Below are 22,554 nucleotides of genomic sequence, written 5' to 3' on the forward strand. Positions count from 1 at the left end.
TCTGTTCATTCTACTGCAACCTGGTTGATTCATTCCTCAGTGTCAATGAGATTGTTGTGTTCAGTGTTTTAAAAATCCTTCAGTGTAAACCAGCATCTGCACGGTGGCACAGCGGTAGAGTTGCTGCCTCACAGCGCTTGCAGCGCCAGAGACCTGGGTTCGATCCTGACTACGGGTGCTGTCTGTACGGAGATTGTACGTTCTCCCCGTGACCTGATCGGAGATAAGGAAAAACTTTTTCAGTCAGAGAGTTGTAAATCTGTGGAATTCTCTGCCTCAGAGGGCAGTGGAGGCCAATTCTCTGAATGCTTTCAAGAGAGAGCTAGATAGAGCTCTTAAGGATAGCGGAGTCAGGGGGTATAGGGAGAAGGCAGGAACGGGGTACTGATTGAGAATGATCAGCCATGGTCACATTGAATGGCTCGAAGGGCCGAATGGCCTCCTCCTGCACCTATTGTCTATTGTCTATTGACCGCATGGGTTTTCTCCAATTGGGGAGAAGAGGGAGTGACCGGGGCGAGAGTGGTCCTTGCTTATGCTGCTGGCCTTGCCGAGGCAGCGTGAGGTGTAGATCATCTGGCAATTGTTAAGCGATAGAGTTTGGTTAATAAGCAACGAGATATATTCTATTCCCTACGACAGTTTAATTTTAGTTTTGGAGATCGAACGTCGAAGCAGGCCCTTCGGCCCATCGAGACCACACCAACCATTGATCACCTGCTCTGGATAGTTCTAAGTTACCCCACTTTTCATCCACTCCCAATTTACAGAGGGCCAATAAACCCACAAACCCACGTGCATGCCTGAGGACTGTGGGAGGAAGCCGGAGCACCATGTGGCCATGAGGGGAATGTGCGAACTCCACACAGACAGCCCCCCAGGTCAGGATTGAACCTGGGTCTCTGGGGCTGTGAGGCAGCAACTCTACCAGTTGTTCCATTAGGCAGAGCGTGGATTTGCCAAGAGAGTCTGGAGAGGTTTGCAGGGGTCCCTGTCACGATTTATTCCGAGCAGCTCCGTCACAGAGGACTCTGTGCTCTACGGACTGTTCCGCATTCAGAGACTGACATCGAGTGCTGCTGGAAGGTCAACAACTCGGTGAAAGACGCTCTTTGGTCTGCCCGAGCTTTGTTGACCTCCCAGCGGAGCGAGCTGTCCGTCAAGGAATGTTGCCGACTGGCCCGCTGCAGACTGCAGGAGTACGTGCTGAGGGACGCACTGAAGCTCGGTGCAGCCAACGCCAAGGCCCTGTGGGGGAGGACCACAGTCTAGGGTCCTTCCGCTGCTGGACATGGGGGGGCAGGGTGTGGTGGAGAGAGACGCCCCTCCAAATAAGGGAAGGGATTCTGTGTAAATCTGACAATGAATATCTGTATTGAGTGTATAACCTCCGGGAATGTCGGATGGAGTTTTTCAAAAGAAAATGTTTTGTAAATATTTATTACTGGAATAAAGTATTTTTTTTAATATATATTTAAAAAAAAGTTGTTCCATTAGGCCACAAGATTTCTTTTACATGCACATAAGGTTATAAACAGCCGTCAAACAACAACTCATTTAGACTTTACTTTAGAGATACAGCATAGAAACAAACCTTCGGCTCACCGAGTCCACGCCAACCAGCGATCCCCGCACACTTGCACTATCCTACATACCCGAGACAATTTACAATTTTTACCGAAGCCAATTAACCCACAAAGTCTTTGTGATGTTGGAGGAAACTGGAGCACCTGGAGAAAGCCCACACAGTTTCACATCGGCTTCACAGGGAAAGGAAATGGCTTGTTACGTTTTCCACGTGTTACAAACTAGCGTACCTGAAGGTAAACATTATCATCTTACACTGACAATAGACAATAGACAATAGGTGCAGGAGGAGGCCATTCAGCCCTTCGAGCCAGCACCGCCATTCAATGTGATCATGGCTGATCATTCTCAATCAGTACCCCGTTCCTGCCTTCTCCCCATACCCCCCTGACTCCGCTATCCTTAAGAGCTCTATCTAGCTCTCTCTTGACTGCATTCAGAGAATTGGCCTCCACTGCCATCTGAGGCAGAGAATTCCACAGATTCACAACTCTCTGACTGAAAAAGTTTTTCCTCATCTCAGTTCTAAATGGCCTACCCCTTATTCTTAAACTGTGGCCCCTTGTTCTGGACTCCCCCAACATTGGGAACATGTTTCCTGCCTCTAATGTGTCCAACCCCTTAATAATCTTACACGTTTCGATAAGATCTCCTCTCATCCTTCTAAATTCCAGTGTATACAAGCCTAGTCGCTCCAGTCTTTCAACATATGATAGTCCCGCCATTCCAGGAATTAACCTAGTAAACCTACGCTGCACGCCCTCAATAGCAAGAATATCCTTCCTCAAATTTGGAGACCAAAACTGCACACAGTACTCCAGGTGCGGTCTCACTAGGGCCCTGTACAACTGCAGAAGGACCTCTTTGCTCCTATACTCAACTCCTCTTGTTATGAAGGCCAACATTCCATTGGCTTTCTTCACTGCCTACTGAGGGGAAAAGAACAAGTCAATTTTCAATTGTATATTGCTAAAGACAAGTTCATTCTCCAAATGTGTTCTTAGGCCTAATCAGACCAGGCAGAATTTATGTACAGCTCTTTCTAAGATCATCTCCCATGAAGGCTCCATAGCTCAGGGGTTAGAGCACTGGTCTTGTAAACCAGGGGCCGTGAGTTCGAATCTCACTGGGGCCTGAACATTTTAGGGTGGGGGTGCAGCAGTAGACTTAGATATACCTGGGTTCGATCCTGAATACGTGTCCGTGTGGAGTTTGTACGTTCTCCCTGTACGTTTCCACAAGAGCTACAGTTTCCTCCCACACTCCAAAGATTGGCTTGGTAAAAATTGTAAATCTCCAATCCTGCCACAATCCGACAACAATTCAGCTTAACACACAACACCAGCTCCTCACAGGCAACATGTCGGTTTCAACCGTTTCTGCTCATCCAGGCCTCTGACCCCACTCCTACACAGGATGTCCCATGTCCCAGAACACCTTCTGGAGATCAGCCTCTGATCTCCCATTGCCATCCACGTAGTTCCATGCTCCCAATACCAAACCCCCATCCAGTCTCCCTTGATATTGGTCTGCCATCCACAGAGTCCCTTGATATTGGTCTCCCAACCACAGTGTCCCATCTCTCGATATGGAACTTCCACCAACATGTCCCATTCCTTGATATGGGACTTCCATCAACATTGTCCCATCCTCTAATACCAGACTCCTATCCAAGGCGGCCCATCCCTTGATATTGGACTCCCATCAATGTTGTCCTGTTTTCCGATACCAGTCTCACATCTACAGTGTCCCATCTCCTGATACCAGTCGCCCATCCATCGTATTCCATCCTCCGATATTGGATATCAATGTTGTCCCATCCCTCGATATTGGACCCAACCACAGTGTCCTATTCTCTAATAGCAGACTCTCATCCACATTGTGCCATCCCTTGATATTGGACTCCCATCCACAGTGTCCCATCTCCTGATACCAGTTTCGCATCCACATTGCCCCATCATCTGATATTGAGCTCCCATCAATGTTGTCCCATTCTCTGATACCAGTCTCCCATCCACAGTCGTATCCTATGATACCAGACTCCCGTCCATGTTTCCGAAGGGCCCGTGTCTGTGCTGCAGTGTTCTATGGTCTAAAAGGACATGGTACATATTGGACAGGTACATGGATAAGAAAGGTTCAGAAGGATTCCGAAGGCGGCACGGTAGCGCAGCGGTAGAGTTGCTGCTTTACAGCGAATGCAGCGCCGGAGACTCAGGTTCGATCCTGATTATGGGTGCTGCACTGTAAGGAGTTTGTTCGTTCTCCCCGTGACCTGCGTGGGTTTTCTCCGTGATCTTCGGTTTCCTCCCACACTCCAAAGATGTACAGGTATGTAGGTTAATTGACTGGGTAAAAATGTGAAAATTGTCCCTAGTGGGTGTAGGATAGTGTTAATGTACGGGGATCGCTGGGTGGCGCGGACTTGGTGGGCCGAAAAGGCCTGTTTCCGCGCTGTATATATATGATGATATGATATGATTTGGACCAAATGCAGGCAAGTGGGACTAACGTTGATGGAACATTTTCACAAGCGCAGAAGGGAAGAAGATTAGACTTTATTGCCTTCCATCACAGTGATGAAAGTGGGGAATCTGCTGTGGTGGATGTTTATGTTAACTTTTATGTGGTTGTGTGTCTTGTTGCGTTTTTTAGTATGGTTGTATGGTAATCGAGTTTCACTGTACCTTAATTGGTACATGTGACAATAAACTGACCTTGAAACCTTGACCTTGAAACTTTGAAGTGCACAAGTTCACAAGTTAGAGTAGAATTAGGCCATTTGGCCCATCGAGTCCACCTTGCCATTGATTCATTCAATCTCTGCCTCCTAATCCTATCCTCCAGCCTTCTCCCCATAACCCTTGACACCCATTCTAATCAAGCATTTGTCTATCTCTGCCTCAAAAATATCCACTGACTTGGCCTCCACAGCCCTCTGTGGCAATGAGTCCCACAGATTCACCAGCCCCTGGCTAAAGATTTTGGACTAGTTGGGCCGAGTGGTCTGTTTCTCTTCTCTATGACTCGATGTTATAAAGATACCTAGGAAGGCACACAACAGATTTGTGTGGGCGTATCAGAACGGAGGTGCAGCTACTGAATACGACTGAGCAAACACAACTGCCTTCCTCTAGAGAGGTGACATGACCGGCATTCAAATAGAGGCATTGAAATTCTGAAGCTGCCGTTGGGACCGACATATGGACGAAGTCTAGTGAGGGAAATCAAAACTTGGATCTGTGAGCAAAAGGGAAGTGTCACTAAATCCTCAGTAATGAATTCAGAGGAAATGTTGCTTCCCGTGGAATGGTTAGAATGCACATTTCCTTCAAACATGGATCAGTTGAAATAAAAAAAGGACAGAGACTTCTATAAAGGGAAGGATGAGAAGAATTTGGGGACCAAGGACAAGAACGATACATTTATCATTTAGTTTTAGTTTTAGAGATACAGCGCGGAAACAGGCCCCTTTCGGCCCACCGGGTCCGCGCCGCCCAGCGATCCCCGCACATTAACACTATCCTACACCCACCAGGGACAATTTTTACATTTACCAAGCCAATTAACCTGCAAACCTGTACGTCTTCGGAGAGATGAGGAAAAACTTTTTCAGTCAGAGAGTTGTGAATCTGTGGCATTCTCTGCCTCAGAAGGCAGTGGGGGCCAATTCTCTGAATGCATTCAAGAGAGAGCTAGATAGAGCTCTTAAGGATAGCGGAGTCAGGGGGTATGGGGAGAAGGCAGGAACGGGGTACTGATTGAGAATGATCAGCCATGATCACATTGAATGGTGGTGCTGGCTCGAAGGGCCGAACGGCCTACTCCTGCACCCATTGTCTATTGTCTATTGAGTGTGAGAGGAAACTGTAGATCTCAGAGAAAACCCACACAGGTCACGGGGAGAACGTACAAACTGCGTACAGACGGCACCTGTAGTCGGGATGGAACCCGGGTCTCCAGCGCTGCATTCCATGTAAGGCAGCAACTCTACCGCTGTGCCACCGTGCCGCCCATCTGAGCCGCTTTTCTTTCTCTCAAGGCAGCACGGTGGTGCAGTGGTAGAGTGTCTCTAAACTAAACTAAACTAATCTGTACATCAGCTCCTGACTACCAACCAGTGTCTGCTTCGTGTGCCCATTCAAACAGCTAAAGAAAGTCAATTCCAGTTAGCACAGAGGCAGAACGTGATGTCAAAGTACACGGATTAGAAATGCAAGCACAACATGCTGGCAAATGTCAGCCATCTTATCAATGGATATTTCTCTGAACGTTGACACAAAAAGCTGGAGTAACTCAGCGGGACAGGCAGCATCTCTGGAGAGAAGGAATGGGTGACGTCTTGGGTCGAAACCCTTTTTCTCCGAAGGTTTCCCTTTTAGAGTTCCTATCCATCAGTTCAAAATAATGTAGTGCTGACTATCTATGGTGTGGGAGTCAAATCTTAACCCATGTCATAGAGTAACATTAGAAGGGACAATTCCCAATCAAGGAACACTGTAGTTGTTAGATGCTTATCCCTCTCCAGATAGAAACTATGCTAGGTTTAGTTTAGTTTACTTTATTTTAGTTTAGAGATACAGCGTGGAAACAGGCCCTTCGGCCCACCAAGTCCGTGCCGACCAACGATCATGCTGTACACTAGCACTATCCTACACACAGTAGGGACAATTCACAATTTACAGAAGCCAACTAACCTATGAACCTGCACCTCTTTGGAGTATGGGTAGAAACCGGGGCACCTGGAGAAAACCCACATGGTCACAACGAGAACGTACAAACACCACACAAATGGGAACCCATAGTCAGGTTCTTGATTAGTACGGGTGTCAAAGGTTACAGGGAGAAGGCAGGAGAACGGGGTTGAGAGGGAAAAATAGATCAGCCACGATCGAATGGCGGAGAAGACTCAATGGGCTGAATGGCCTAATTCTGCTCCTATGTCTTAAGGACCCGAAACATTGCCTATCCACGTTCTCCACAGATACCGACTGACCCACTGAGTAACTCCAGCACTTTGTGTTTTGGTTTACATGTCTCAGATTTGCCACTACACGTAAAAGAACAAAAAAAACATCTTTACAAATAATGCATTAAAACTGCGTGACCTCTTCTTGTGCGATCCTGACACCAGCATACAGCTCTGATTATAAGAAGTGTGTGAATAGAAATGAATAGTTCAAAGGATAATGCAAGATTGGTTTTTATAAATTTGGTAGTAATGTTTTAACTGGATTTCAGATCTCCAAACTACATTCATTTCCACAGCACCCAATCCTCATTAGACTCAAAATGACTGGCTGATTTTCAATGTCATCATTAGCAAAATAAATTATACCAATTGACCAAAGTTATGATCACTTTAGTTGAGTTAGTTTAGTTCAGTTTATTATGGTCCCATGTGGAAAGCTTAGTCAAGTCAAGTCAAGTCAATTTTATTTGTACAGCACATTTAGAAACAACCCACGTTGACCAAAGTGCTGTACATCAGTTCAGGTACTAAGAACGAACATACAATGGCACACAAACATAACAGCACATACATAAACAGTTCACAGCGCCCCCTCAGAGGGCCTCAAACGCTAGGGAGTAGAAATAGGTTTTGAGCCTGGACTTAAAGGAGTCGATGGAAGGGGCAGTTCTGATGGGGAGAGGGATGCTGTTCCACAGTCTAGGAGCTGCTACCGCAAAAGCGCGGTCACCCCTGAGCTTAAGCCTAGACCGCGGGATAGTGAATAGCCCCAAGTCGGCCGACCTGAGGGACCTGGAGATAGAGTGGTGGGTTAGAAGATTTTTTATATGGGGGGGGGGAAGCCTGTTTAGTGCTTTGTATGTGAATAGGAGGAGCTTGAAGTTGATTCTGTACCGTACTGGGAGCCAGTGGAGAGAGGCCAGAATCGGGGTGATGTGGTCCCTTTTACAGGTACCCGTCAGAAGTCTCGCTGCGGCGTTTTGGACCAGTTGCAGGTGGGACAGGGATGATTGGCTGATCCCAGTGTATAGGGAGTTGCAGTAGTGGAGGCGGGAGGAAATGAATGCGTGAATGGGTGTCATGTTTGTGCAGCGGTACAGACTAGGGTTCCATCCTGCTTATTGGCGCTGTCTGACAGAGTTTGTACGTTCTCCCGCGTGGGGTTTCTCCAGGTGCTCTGGTTTCCTCCCACACTCCAAAAATGTGCATGCTTAGAGGATGCTTGGCTTGGTAAAATTATAAATTGTCCCTACTGTGAGTAGGATAGTATTAGTGTGCTGGGATCGCTGGTCGGCACAGACTTGGTGGGCCAAAGGGCCTGTTGCACTCTGCATCTCGAAACTAAACTAAACTTTCATTTGCATGCTATCCAGTTAAAAAAAGACTAAACACGATTACAAACAAGCTGTCCACAGTACAAAGATAAAAGATTAAAGGGTACGACATTTAGTACAAAGATATAACATTGAAGTCTGATAAAAGTGAGATTAAAAGGAAGTTCAAAGATCTCCAATGAGATAGATGGGAGGTCAGGACCGTGATCTAGCTGATGACAGGATAGTTCAGTTGCCTGATAACAGATGGGTGAAAACTGTCCCCGGATCTTGAGATATCAGGAATGATCCCAGGCATGAGGTGGAATTTCATTAGCCAGAGGGTGGTGAATCTCTGGAATTCATTGCCACAGAAAGCTGTGGGGGCCAAGTCAGTGGATGTTTTAAAGGGGGAGATAGATAGATTATTGATTAGTACAGGTGTTAGAGGTTATGGGGAGAAGGCAGGAGAATGGGGTTAGGAGGGAGAGAGAGATTAGCCATGATTTTTGATTTTTTAAAAATTTTGAGATACAGCGCGGAAACAGGCCCTTCGGCCCACCGAGTCCGCGCCGCCCAGCGATCCCCGCACACTAACACTATCCTACACCCACTAGGGACAATTTTTACATTTACCCAGTCAATTAACCTACATACCTGTACGTCTTTGGAGTGTGGGAGGAAACCAAAGATCTCGGAGAAAACCCACGCAGGTCACGGGGAGAACGTACAAACTCCGTACAGATGAATGAATGGTGGAGTAGATGGGCCGAATGGCCTAATTCTACTCCTATCACTTATGACTTTACGACCTTATATGTGTTTTCACACTTCTGTACCTCTTGCCTGATGGGACAGGGGAGAAGAGGGAGTGGCCGGGGTGAGACTGGTCCTTGATTATGCTGCTGGCCTTGCTGAGGCATGGAGTCAATGGAAGGAAGGCTAGTTTGTGTCCTGTGTTTAAAATCTTCAGCAACTACATTTATTTTCTGAGTTATCATTTCCAAATATGTCTTATTTCATGCCATGCTCTGAATGGTAAATATGTGTATATTATTGCCATTAAAATTGTCTTTCAGTGGAAATAAACTGGGATTTCAGGCTGATCTTGACTGTGAAGGTAGTATACTGATTAGACTGTGAGTAGACAATAGGCAATAGGTGCAGGAGGAGGCCATTCGGCCCTTCGAGCCAGCATCGCCATTCAATGTGGCTGATCATTCTCAATCAGTACCCCATGACTCCGCTATCCTTAAGAGCTCTATCCAGCTCTCTCTTGAATGCATTCAGAGAATTGGCCTCCACTGCCTTCTGAGGCAGAGAATTCCACAGATTCACAACTCTTGCTATGGAGGGCGTGCAGCGTAGGTTCACTAGGTTAATTCCCGGAATGGCGGGACTGTCGTATGTTGAAAGGCTGGAGCAATTGGGCTTGTATACACTGGAATTTAGAAGGATGAGGGGGGATCTTATTGAAACATATAAGATAATTAGGGGATTGGACACATTAGAGGCAGATAACATGTTCCCAATGTTGGGGGAGTCCAGAACAAGGGGCCACAGTTTAAGAATAAGGGGTAGGCCATTTAGAACGGAGATGAGGAAGAACTTTTTCAGTCAGAGGGTGGTGAAGGTGTGGAATTCTCTGCCTCAGAAGGCAGTGGAGGCCAGTTCGTTGGATGCTTTCAAGAGAGAGCTGGATAGAGCTCTTAAGGATAGCGGAGTTAGGGGGTATGGGGAGAAGGCAGGAACGGGGTACTGATTGAGAGTGATCAGCCATGATCGCATTGAATGGCGGTGCTGGCTCGAAGGGCTGAATGGCCTCCTCCTGCACCTATTGTCTATTGTCTATTGTCTCTGACTGAAAACGTTTTTCCTCACCTCAGTTCTAAATGGCCTACCCCTTATTCTTAAACTGTGGCCCCTTGTAGAAAGGAACTGCCGATGCTGGCTTACACCGAAGATAGACCCAAAAAGCTGGAGTAACTCAGCGGGACAGGCAGCATCTCTGGAGAGAAGGAATGGGTGCTGAGATGCTGCCTGTCCCACTGAGTTACTCCAGCATTTTGTGTCTATCTTGCACAAATTTTATATTGCGTTACAAAAGAGTTAACCGTAGTCACAGACAGCAGATTGGCTAAGTATTTTGAATGAAGCGGTCTGAATGAAGTCAGTGGCATGATGGAAAAAGATCATGGCTGGCATTATAACTTGCCAAATGCACCTCATGTGAATTTAATAAATAACTATGATGTATTAGAAAAGGCTGCAGTGGAAGGTTGATTCTCATAGCATGATAGTGTGAGCTGTGTTCAATATTAAAGAGAGTGATAACTACTGTGTCAAAGGAAAAAAGGTTTCTGATTCCCCTTTATAAATCTGGTTTAAAGAAATGTAGTTAAAAACTGTTCCCTCTCAAATGGGCCACAGCAATGGTTGAGAAATAGAATTAAAAAGCAGAAACCTTCAAAGAGAAATCACCAACATGCAATATAAATTATGAGGCGTTAATCCACGACCAGAGTGGTCACAGAGCGACTAAATCTCTCAGCAGAGATTTTACAGAGGAATGCAGTGAGAAAATGTGGGACGGCAAGATGCAAGGAAAAGCCTTTAGCGCAAAACCCTCCGGGTATTTTCCATATCTTACTCAATATATATGGTTCTCAGAAGTGTACGAGCCACGAAGGCTCCATAGCTCAGGGGTTAGAGCACTGGTCTTGTAAACCAGGGGCCGTGAGTTCGAATCTCACTGGGGCCTGAACATTTTCCTGGGGTGGGAATGTCAAAGACGAACCTCAAGAGGAAAGGGGGATGTTTAAAGGAGATGTGAGGGGCGTGTTTTTACACAGAGAGTGGCAGGTGCCTGGAACACACTGCCAGGGGTGGTGGTGTAGGCAGATACAAACGTGGTGATGAAGAGGCTTTTAGATCGGCACGTGTATATGCAGGGAAGGGTCAGATATGGATTACATGCTGTGCAGTTGGGCCGAAGGGCCTGTTTCCATGCTGTGCAACTGCATGACTATTTTCTAATTGGGGAGAGAATTCAGAAATCGGAGGATCGAGTGCATCTTGTACAAAGCGTTATTCCCACATGATGTATCTGAACACAATGGACGGCTCAATTGTAATCATGTATTGTCTTTCTGCTGTTAGCACGCTACAAAAGCTTTTCACTGTACCTCGGTACACGTGACAATAAACTAAACTGAACTAAACAGAGAAGATGAGTTGAACCTGGCATCATGTTTGTCACGGGCATTCCTGTGCTGCAGTGTCCCAAGTCCTATGTTCCATGTAGAAACAAGGAACTGCAGATGCTGGTTTACAAAGAAAGACGCAAAGTGCTGGAGTAACACAGCATGGATATCCATGTTCTCCAGGGATGCTGCCTGACCCGCTGAGTTACTCCAGCACTCTGTGAAACGTCACCTATCCATGTTCTCCAGAGATGCTGCCTGACCCGCTGAGTTACTCCAGCACTTTATGTCTTCCTATGTCCTATGTTAAGAGGGCAATGATAGAATAGATTTTGAAAAGCTTCTATGAATGGGACAGGGGCGGCTCGGTGGCGCAGCGGTAGAGTTGCTGCCCAACAGCACCAGGGACCTGGGTTCGATCCCGACCACGGGTGCTGTCTGAACAGAGTTTGTACCTTCTCCCATGGCTTTTCCCCGGTTGCTCTGGTTTCCTCTCACAATCCAAAGACATGCAGGTTTGCAGGTTAATTGGCCTCTGTGAATCGGCCCTAGTGTGTAGCATAGAACTAGTTGGTCGGCACGGACTCGGTGGACCGAACGGCCTATTTCCACGCTGTATCTCTAAACTAAACTAAATACATGTAATGAATAGGAATATGATAAGTAGAAATGCAATAATAAAGAGAATAAACAAATAGACAATAGAAAAATAGACAATAGGTGCAGGAGGAGGCCATTCGGCCCTTCGAGCCAGCACCGCCATTCAATGTGATCATGGCTGATCATTCTCAATCAGTGCCCCGTTCCTGCCTTCTCCCCGTACCCCCTGACTCCGCTATCCTTAAGAGCTCTATCTAGCTCTCTCTCTCGAATGCATTCAGAGAATTGGCCTCCACTGCCTTCTGAGGCAGAGAATTCCACAGATTCACAAGTCTCTGACTGAAAAAGTTATAGTATGTTCCTGCACAGACATTAAAATAAAATGAATCAGATGGTCTTTGGTACATTCGGTTGTTGATGTTGCTTGCAGCAATTCGAAGAGGGTGGGCAGATTCCTTCTAACCAAGTTTAGTTTAGTTTAGTTTAGAGACACAGCGCAGAAACAGGCTCTTTGGCCCACCGAGTCCACACCGATCAGCGATCCCCGCACACTAACACTATCCTACACACACTAGGGACAATTTACAATTAGACCAAGCCAATTAGCCTACAAACCTGTACGTCTTTGGAGTGCGGGAGGAAACCCGAGATCCTGGAGAAAACCCACGCAGGTCACGGGGAGAACGTACAAACCGCACCCATAGTCAGGATTGAACCCGGGTCTCTGGCACTGTAAGGCAGTGAATCTACTGCTGCCCCTGCCAGCCATCCCAGCCTGTGCGAAGAAAGGCACAAAATGCTGGAGTAACTCAGCAGGTCAGGGAGCATCTCTGGAGAGAAGGGTATGGGAGGAAACCGGAGCACCCGGAGAAAGCCCACGCGGTCACAGGGAGAACGTACAAACTCCGTACAGATTCCCTCTCTCCTGACTCCGGCATTTTGTGTCCATCTTCGGTTTAAGCCTGCATCGGCAGTTCCTTCCTGCAAAAGTACCGTGAGAATCCACTTTCACTTAGCAGCATTAGAATTGCAGAATTTCAGCAATGCACTGTGCAAAGTCTCTCTGACCCCAGGGCATAATGATACCTCCGTCCTAAAACATATTAGTCTGCCTCCCTCTTCAAACCGTAGGATTAAAACCCCAGCCTTCATGGAACATATTTCGCTAGGGCAGCTTACAATCCAGTGGTGTGAATATTGACTTCTCTAACATCAAGTGATCCTTGCTTTCCCTCTCTCTCCTTCCCTCCCCACCCTAGTTCTCCCACCAGTCTGACAATCCCCCTGATTAAATTTTATCTTTGTATGCTTCATTGTCATCTTCCCCAAGATAGCTAACAGTGATCAGTTCGACGTCTCCCTTGAGCTTTGTCTCCTTTGATGTCTCATTTTCACACCTTGCTCTTCCATATCTCTCATTTCCCTCTCCCCTGACTCGCAGTCTGAAGACCCAAAATTTCACCCATTGCTTCTCTCCAGAGATGCTGCCTGTCTCGCTGAGTTACTCCGGCACTTTGCGCCTAACTTCGGCATAAACCAGTATCTGCAGTTCTCTCCTACACACAGTTTAATCAGTTTGCTGCCTTCACAGTAAAAATCAGCCTGAAATCCCAGTTTATCCCCAGACTTACAGAATGGCAATTTTAATGGCAATGATATACACATATTTATCATTCAGAGCATTGTGTGAAATATGGCATATTTGAAAATGATAACGTAGGAGGAAAAAAGTATCAGAGAGCTGTCCATAACTGTCATTAATCAGCTGTTTAAAACAAGTCTGAAGTTCAGAAGAATTTCTGAAGTTCTTCAGTTTGAAGAAGGGCCTCCCATTCCTTTTCTCCAGAGATGCTGCCTGACCCGCTGAGTTACTCCAGCACTCTGTGAAACGTCACCTATCCATGTTCTCCAGAGATGCTGCCTGACCCGCTGAGTTACTCCAGCACTGTGAAACGTCACCTATCCATGTTCTCCAGAGATGCTGCCTCACCCGCTGAGTTACTCCTGCATTTTGCGTCTATCTTCAGTGTAAGCCAGCATTTGCAGTTGCTTGCTACATACTGCCTTTGAAAAATACTTTAGAGGGTAGTCTAACCTCAGCTCCTGCTGATTAAAAAAAAAAATGGACATTTCTGGGAGGTCCCTTAATTATACAGTATTGCCATCTAGACAAACCTGATTACAGGTCACAGCTAATGATTTTATTTTCAACATATCAACATATCAACTTTACAAACAAACTCAAACTTTTTATCTAGCACGAGGAATCAGTCATTAGCCTCTTGATTCGAACTCACTATTTTATTCAACCATCTCCATTCATGTCGATCTCCAATCAACATAATTATCCGCCTATAGAACAAGGTTTATAGGTTTAAGTTTATTATAGTCACGGCAGCAAGGTGCAGTGAAAAGCTTTGTCTTGCAAGCAGATCAGATATACTATACATAAATGCAATCAAGTTAAGATCAAGTAAAATAGATAGATCAAGGAGGAAAATGCAGAGTGCAGATTGAATTGCAGCATTGTAGTGCATCAGTGACATAGGACCATAAGACATAGGAGCAGAATTAGGCCATTCAGCCCCTTCAAGGCTACTCCGCCATTCAATTATGGCTGATCTATTTTTCCCTCTCAACCCCATTTTGTTTAGATTTAGAGATACAGCGCAGAAACATGCCCTTCGGCCCACCGGGTCCGCGCCGCCCAGCGATCCCCGCACACTAACACTATCCTACACCCACTAGGGACAATTTTTTACATTTGCCCAGCCAATTAACCTACATACCTGCACGTCTTTGGAGTTCTCCTAACTTCTCCCTGTAAGTTTGACACCCGTACTAATCAAGAACCTATCAGTCTCCACTTTAAAGGTACCCATTGACTTGGCCTCCACAACCGTCTGTGGCAATGAATTCCACAGATTCACCACCCTCTGGCTAAAGAAATTCCTCCTCATCTTCATTCTAAAGATAAATCCTTGTATACTGTGCCAGTGCCCTCTGGGCCTAGTCTCTCCCACTACTGGAAACATCCTCTCCACATCCACTCCATCTCGACCTTTCATGATGCGATAACTCAGCGGGTCAGGCAGCATCTTTGGTGAACATGGACAGGTGACGTTTCGGGTCGGGTCCCTTCTTCAGACTTTTCTTTCGGGTCAACACCCTTCTTCTCGGGAGAGATGAACACATTGATCCTTCCTCAGGCATTGAATTAAATGATTCATTAACTCTACTGCTGTGTTTTGCTGTGTGAGTAATTGTTTATGCCTTTACCAACACAACAGTAAATTATTGCACTTCAATAAGTGATTGATTCATCTGTAGAATTTTTGAATGATAGACAATAGACAATAGACAATAGACAATAGGTGCAGGAGGAGGCCATTCAGCCCTTCGAGCCAGCACCGCCGTTCAATGTGATCATGGTTGATCATTCACAATCAGTATCACAATATATAACAATATATATATCAAACGAAGCCTGCAGAAAGCCAGTGTATGTTCTTCACTTCACTGACCTGTTACTCTTTGGTCTTCAGGCACCCAGGGAAGATTTTCCCCTTTGTCCAAGACTTCCACAACATCCCTCAGTTCATAGGTTCGTAGTTCATAAGTGATAGGAGCAGAAATAGACGGTTTGGCTCATCAAGTCTACTCGGCCATTCAATCATGGCTGATCTATCTCTCCCTCCTAACCCCATTCTCCTGCCTTCTCCCCTTAACCCCTGACACCCGCACTAATCAACAATCTATCTATCTCTGCCTTAAAAATATCCATTGACTTGACCCCACAGCTGTGTGTGGCAATGAATTCCACAGATTCACCACCCTCTGACGAAAGATATTCCTCCTCATCTCCTCCCTAAAGGAACGTTCTTTAATTCTGAGGCTGTGCCCTCTGGTCCTAGACTCTCCCACAAGTGGAAACATCCTCTCCACATCCATCCTATCCAGGCCTTTCACTATTCTGTAAGTTTCAATGAGGTCCCCCCTCATCCTTCTAAACTCCAGCGAGTACAGGCCCAGTGCTGTCAAACGCTCAACACATGTTAACCCACTCATTCATGGGATCATTCTCGTAAACCTCCTCTGAACCCTCTCCAGAGCCAACACATCCTTCCTCTGATAAGGGGCCCAAAATTCTCACAATATTCCAAATGCAGTCTGACCAGCCCCTTGTGTGCAGTTCTGGTCTCCAAATTTGAGGAAGGATATTCTTGCTATTGAGGGCGTGCAGCGTAGGTTTACTAGGTTAATTCCCGGAATGGTGGGACTGTCATATGTTGAAAGACTGGAGCGACTAGGCTTGTATACACTGGAATTTAGAAGGATGAGAGGGGATCTTATCAAACATATAAGATTATTAAAGGGTTGGACACGTTAGAGGCAGGAAACATGTTCCCAATGTTGGTGGAGTCCAGAACCAGGGGCCACAGTTTAAGAATAAGGGGTAGGCCATTTAGAACGGAGATGAGGAAAAACATTTTCAGTCAGAGAGTTGTGAATCTGTGGAATTCTCTGCCTCAGAAGGCAGTGGAGGCCAATTCTCTGAATGCATTCAAGAGAGAGCTAGATAGAGCTCTTAAGGATAGCGGAGTCAGGGGGTATGGGGAGAAGGCAGGAACGGGGCACTGATTGAGAATGATCAGCCATGATCACATTGAATGACGGTGCTGGCTCGAAGGGCCGAATGGCCTACTCCTGCACCTATTGTCTATTGACCCCACAAACTTTCAGAAAAATGTACTTGAAGGAAATTATAAACAGCTCCTTCATGTGTGGACTCAGGAAACAGGACCCGTGCAGATGTTAAACCCTGCCGGAAATAAATGTAATTGTCAGCTACTGTCTAGACTTTAAAGCAATGCTCACAGGCACATACTAGCTTCATTAATTTACTTTAGTTTAATGATACAGCGCGGAAACAGGCCCTTTGGCCCACCGATTCCATGCCGACCCGCGATCCCCGCACACTAACACTACCCGACACACACCAGGGACAATTTTGCATTTGTATCGTCAGTTAACCTACAAACCTGGAAGGAAACCAGAGCTCCCACGGAAAACCCACAAGGGCACGGGGAGAACGTACAAACTCCATACAGACAGCACCCATAGTTAGGATCAAACCCAGGTCTCTGGCGCTGTGAGACACCAGTTCTACCGTTCTGCCACTTTGCTGCCTCTGGATTGCTTTCATCTGAAACCAATCTGAATCTTCTAGCCCCACCTTTTCAAGCTTGGAGTCATAACACCATAGCGCGGCAAGGTGGCGCAGCGGTAGAGTTGCTGCCTCACAGCGAATGCAGCGCCGGAGACTCGGGTTTGATCCTGACTACGGGCGCCGTCTGTACGGAGTTTGTACGTTCTCCCCGTGACCTGCGTGGGTTTTCTCCGAGATCTTCGGTTTCCTCCCACACTCTAAAGGCGTGCAGGTAGGTTAATTGACTGGGTAAATGTAAAAATTGTCCCTAGTGTGTGTAGGATAGTGTTAGTGTGCGGGGATCGCTGGGCGGCATGGACCCGGTGGGCCGAAGGGCCTGTTTCCGCGCTGTATCTCTAAAAAATCTAAATCTAAACAACCATAAACCTGGAACTATTAAAAACCTGCTGGAGTATTAATAGGAATAACATCCAATAATCTGGAAAATCCAAATAGTCCAGCACCACCAACGCGCCAAGTGCGCTGGATTATCAGTTTGATTGGACTGCACAAATTGCTCCACATTCTCCATCTAAACTTCATGCTGCCTCGAAAAAGCAGACTGACTTGTCCCACCCCGGTCATTCCTTCTTCTCCCCGCTCTTGCTGGGCAGAAGGTACAGAAGCTTGAAAGTGCACACCACCAGACTCAGGAACAGCATCTTCCCCTCTGTTATCAGGCTTCTGAACGGCCCTTCTGTAAGCCATGGTACTGTCCGATTCAACCTCTGCCCCATTGCGGACACTGGCCTTTGTCTGTGGAACTGATGCGTTACAATGCTGAGAGCTATATTCTGCACTCTGTTCCTTCCCCTTTGCTCTACCCACTTAGATTTAGAGATACAGCGCGGAAACAGGCCCTTCGGCCCACCGGGTCCGCGCCGCCCAGCGATCTCCACACAGTAACTCTATCCTACACCCACTAGGGACAATTATTTTAACATTTGCCCAGCCAATTAACCTACATACCTGTACGTCTTTGGAGTGTGGGAGGAAACCGAAGATCTCGGAGAAAACCCACGCAGTTCACGGGGAGGAAATTCTGTCAAATTTGCTTTGACCTGCACAATCACCAGTTGTGCAAGCATTTTGTTCAGCTCGGCCCGAAACATCACCCATTCCTTCTCTCCAGAGGTGCTGCCTGACCCGCTGAGTTACTCCAGCACTTTGTGTCTACCTTCGGTGGGATGTATGGCCTGTTTCCGCGCTGTATCTCCAAAGTAAACTAATCTGCCGATCGTCCATGTGCATGTGTGTGTGTGTGTGTGTGTGTGTGTGTGTGAGTGAGTGTGTTGGCATGGATTGCCTGCAGTCATGAGCAGCCTGTTCCAAACAGCGCAGTGTGGGAGTCCATGTGGTCACCACTCTCTCAGCTCTCCTGCTGACTCAGCTTTGCCGCTCCAACCACAACTGTTCCTTCCACCAATCCAGACATTTGGCAGCTCAGCTTCAAAACAGACTTCGGCAATCTGGCCAACAGTGACATGGGCAAAATTGGGTGAAAATACGTACAAAACAGAGAAAGGCAACAGTCCGTGATGGTTGGGGCAGCACGGTGGCGCGGCGGTAGAGTTGCCGCCTCACAGCACCAGAGACCCGGCTTCCGCCCCGACCACGGGTGCCGTCTGTGTGGAGTTTGTACGTTCTCCCCGTGACTGCGTGGGTTTTCTCCGGGTGCTCTGGTTTTCCCCCACATTCCAAAGACGGACAGGATTGTTGGTTAATTGGCTCCAGTAAAAACTGTAAATGGCCCCTTGTGTGTGTAGGATAGTGCTACAGGGTTTGGTGATTTGAAGGTGGAGATAGACAGGTTCTTGATTAGTACTGTGTCAGCGGTTATGGGGGGAAGGCAGGAGAATGGGGTTGAGAGGGAAAGATAGATCAGCCATGATTTATTCACAAAATGCTGGAGTAACTCAGCAGGTCAGGCAGCATCTCGGGAGAGAAGGAATGGGTGACGTTTCGGGTCGAGACCCTTCTTCAGACTCGATCAGCCATGATTGAATGGCGGAGTGGACTCGATGGGCCGAATGGCCTAATTCTATTCCTATTACTTATGTACGGCGTGATCACTGGCTGGGATTGTCTTAGTGGGCCAAAGGCCCAGTTTCCGCACTGTACCTCGAAAGTCTAAAGTCGGATGTCTAAAGTTTGGTTTCTAACACATTTGACGAATAAGGTTCAAATAGTAAAGAGCTGTGATTCGCACTGTTAGGTTGAGTTTGTGTGTAGTTTACGGTGCCAGATCAAGGCTGAGTGATCTCATGCTACCCCAGGTCCTGGCTTCGACATCCGACATTACGTTCAGCCAACTTGTTCTCTGCGTCTACATAACTTGCCAGGTGTGCTGGCGTAAGATCATGCTATTTTATTTTTGTAGTCATTGCTTCAAATTGATTGAGTTGATTGAAAGATACAGCGTGGAAACAGGCTCTTTGGCCCACCAAGTCCACGCCGACCATCGATCACACTGTCACACGAGTTCCACTGTATGTTCTCCAACTTTCTCATCCACTGCCTACACTTTAGTTTAGTTTATTGCCATGTGCACCGATGTGCAGTGAAAGGCTTTTGTTGCGTGCCAACCAGTCAACAAAGGACAACAAACTGATCTCCCAGTGGCTAAGCACTTCAACTCCCCTTCCCATTCCCAGTCTGACCTTTCTGTCATGGGCCTCCTCCAGTGCCATAGTGAGGCCCACCACAAATTGGAGGAACAGCGCCTCATATTTCACCTGGGCAGCTTGCAGCCCAGCGGTATGAACATCGACTTCTCAAACTTTAGATAGTTCCTCTGTCCCTCTCTTCCCCTCCACTTCCCAGATCTCCCTCTATCTTCCTGTCTCCACCTATATCCTTCCTTTGTCCCGCCCCCCTGACATCAGTCTGAAGAAGGGTCTCGACCTGAAACGTCACCCATTCCTTCTCTCCTGAGATGCTGCCTGACCTGCTGAGTTACTCCAGCATTTTGTGAATAAAGGACTATACATGATCACAATTGAGCCATCAACAGTGTACAGATACGTGATAAACAAAATAATGTTTAGTACAAGATAAAGTGCATTAAAGATAGTCTAAGGATCTCCAATGAGGTAGATGGTAGCTCAGGACCACTCTCCATGGGCAATTTACAGATGGACAATGGACCAAACCCACATGTCTTTGTGGGAGAAACCCAGAGCACCCAGAGGAAACCCACGTGGTCTTAGGGAGAACATGCAAACTCCACACAGAGAGCACCAAGATGATTAACTTGAGAGAAGTAGATAAGATTATGAGAGGCATGGATAGGGTAGGTAGTCAAAAAGTTACCTCAGCGTGGAGATGTCAAAAACTTCTGGAAGCATCCTCTCCACATCCATTCTGTCTAGCTTGTGGATTAATACTTTGCATTAGAGATTGGGTCCAAACCCTAAACTGATATCCAATACAGAACTTTGTTTAAAAAAGTGGGGATTCGAACACCAAAATGTTGGCATTTAAAAACCGCATGACAAGTTGCTCAGCCATGTCTAGTAGCCCTCTGCACTGGTTCAAGAATAGTTTTGTTTGGAGATATACCGATGAAACAGGCCCTTCAGCCCACCGGGTCCGCCCCTATCCCTGGTTCTAGCCTACATACCAGGGACAATTTACAGAGGCCAATTAACCCACAAACCCGCACGTCTGTGGAGTGTGGGAGGTAGGCCAGAGCAGCTGGAGAAAACCCACGCGGTCACGGGGAGAACGTGCAAACTCCGTATAGACGGCACCCGTGGTCAGGGTCGAACCCGGGTCCCTAGTGCTGTAAGGCAGCAACTCTACCGCTGCGCCACTGTGCTGAGTAAAGTGGTTTACAGAGGCGGAAACACAATGCAGGATATTAATGTGGAAACAAGTCATTTTGGGATTCTTCATCCCCGACTACATTACTCAATAAAAGACACAGAGTGCTGGAGTAACTCAGCGGGTCAGGCAGCATCTCTGGAGGTCTGAAGTGGAATCCCGACGCGAAACGTCACTTACCCACGTACTCCTAAGATGCTGTCTGACCCGCTGAGTTACTCCAGCACTTTGCGATTATTTTTGTCAACCGACATCCCATGTGTCTCCTCACTGTTTAGTAATTCACCAAAGCCACAAAACATGGCTGTAAATCCCAGGGTCCATTCTGTGGTGAAGTCAAACTTGTTGTGGTGTAATGAGGGGAAAACCTCATTGAAACTTGCTGAATAATGAAAGACAGACTTGGATAGAGTGGATGTGGAGAGGATGTTTCCACTGGTGGGAGAGTCTAGGACCAGAGGGCCCAGCCTCAGAATTAAAGGGCACTCTTTTGGAAAGGAGGTGAGGGTAGTTAGTCAGAGGGTAGTTAATCTGTGGAGGTCATTGCCACAGAGGGCTGTGGAGGCCAAGTCAGTGGATATTTTTAAGGCCGAGATAGACAAGTTCTTGATTAGAACGGGTGTCAAGGGTTATGGGGAGAAGGCAGGAAAATGGGATGAGGCAGAGATCAGCCATGATTGAATGGCAGAGACTCGATGGGCCGAATGGCCTAATTCTACTGATAAAACTTGTGAACCTGTGAACGTGCATAAAACATGGGAGTTTGATGGCCACTGTAGATCTGGTGAAGAGTTGGGACCATGCAAGGAGCTCGCAGAATGACTGATGTACAAACACTTTGATCCAGAGTAGAGAGGGGCAGGCACTGCACCTACTGGAGATCTGTCTCAGGCATTTTGTGAGCAGCTTTCTTTGCGGCATTAGTCCGCACACGCCTCTTGCAGCCTGTAACAATATGGCAACTTCAACTCTGCCTCTTTCTACGTTAAGGTGAATTAGATTATTTCATTCGTTGGGAAATGTCTCTTGGTTTCTCCAGGATTTTAGATTTTTTTTTAGATTTAGAGATACAGCGCAGAAACAGGCCATTCGCCCCACCGGGTCCGTGCCGCCCAGCGATCCCCGCACATTAACACTATCCTACACACACTAGGGACAATTTTTACATTTGCCCAGCCAATTAACCTACACGACTTGTACGTCTTTGGAGTGTGGGAGGAAACCGAAGATCTCGGAGAAAACCCACGCAGGTCACGGGGAGAACGTACAAACTCCGTACAGACGGCGCCCATAGTCAGGATCGAACTTAAGTCTCCGGCGCTACATTCGCTGTAAGGCGGCAACTCTACTGCTGTGCCACCGTGCCGATTTAACAGTGGCGCAGCGGTAGAGTTGCTGCCTCACAGCGCCAGAGACCCGGGTCCGATCCTGACCTCGGGTGCTGTCTGTACGGAGTTTGTACGTTCTCTCCGTGACCTGTGTGGGTTTTCTCCGAGTGCTCCGCAGTTTCCCCCCACATCCTAAAGTCATGCAGGTTTGTATGTTAATTGGCTTCTGTAAATTATTCTCCCTGGTGTGTAGGATTACAGGGCCATCGCTGGTTGGCTTCGGTACAAATTGTAAATGTTCTCGAGAGTGTAGGATTATGTTAGTTTATGGGGTTGATCGCTGGTCGGCATGGACTCGGTGGGCCGAAGTGCCCATTTCTCTAAATTCTAAAGCTCCCGTTACACCGACAATATAGTCCATTTCAAAAGTCAAATCAGCATAGAACATAGAACAACACAAAAACAGACCTTTCGGCCCACAAATGTTCGTGCCCTCAATGATTAAACTAATATTCCC

The 22,554-nt window shown here is 46.9% G+C and overlaps 2 non-coding genes across 2 annotated transcripts; both read left to right on the top strand.

The window, feature by feature from the left end:
- The first annotated feature begins 2,649 nt into the window (after positions 1 to 2,649).
- Positions 2,650 to 2,722, top strand: trnat-ugu (transfer RNA threonine (anticodon UGU)). The gene has a single exon. It is a non-coding gene; the product is annotated as a tRNA-Thr (tRNA).
- Positions 2,723 to 10,560: 7,838 nt separating this feature from the next.
- Positions 10,561 to 10,633, top strand: trnat-ugu (transfer RNA threonine (anticodon UGU)). Its single transcript has one exon. It is a non-coding gene; the product is annotated as a tRNA-Thr (tRNA).
- Positions 10,634 to 22,554: the final 11,921 nt, after the last annotated feature.

This window comes from Rhinoraja longicauda, chromosome 11 (genome assembly GCF_053455715.1).
Source record: "Rhinoraja longicauda isolate Sanriku21f chromosome 11, sRhiLon1.1, whole genome shotgun sequence".
NCBI classification, from domain to species: domain Eukaryota; kingdom Metazoa; phylum Chordata; class Chondrichthyes; order Rajiformes; family Arhynchobatidae; genus Rhinoraja; species Rhinoraja longicauda.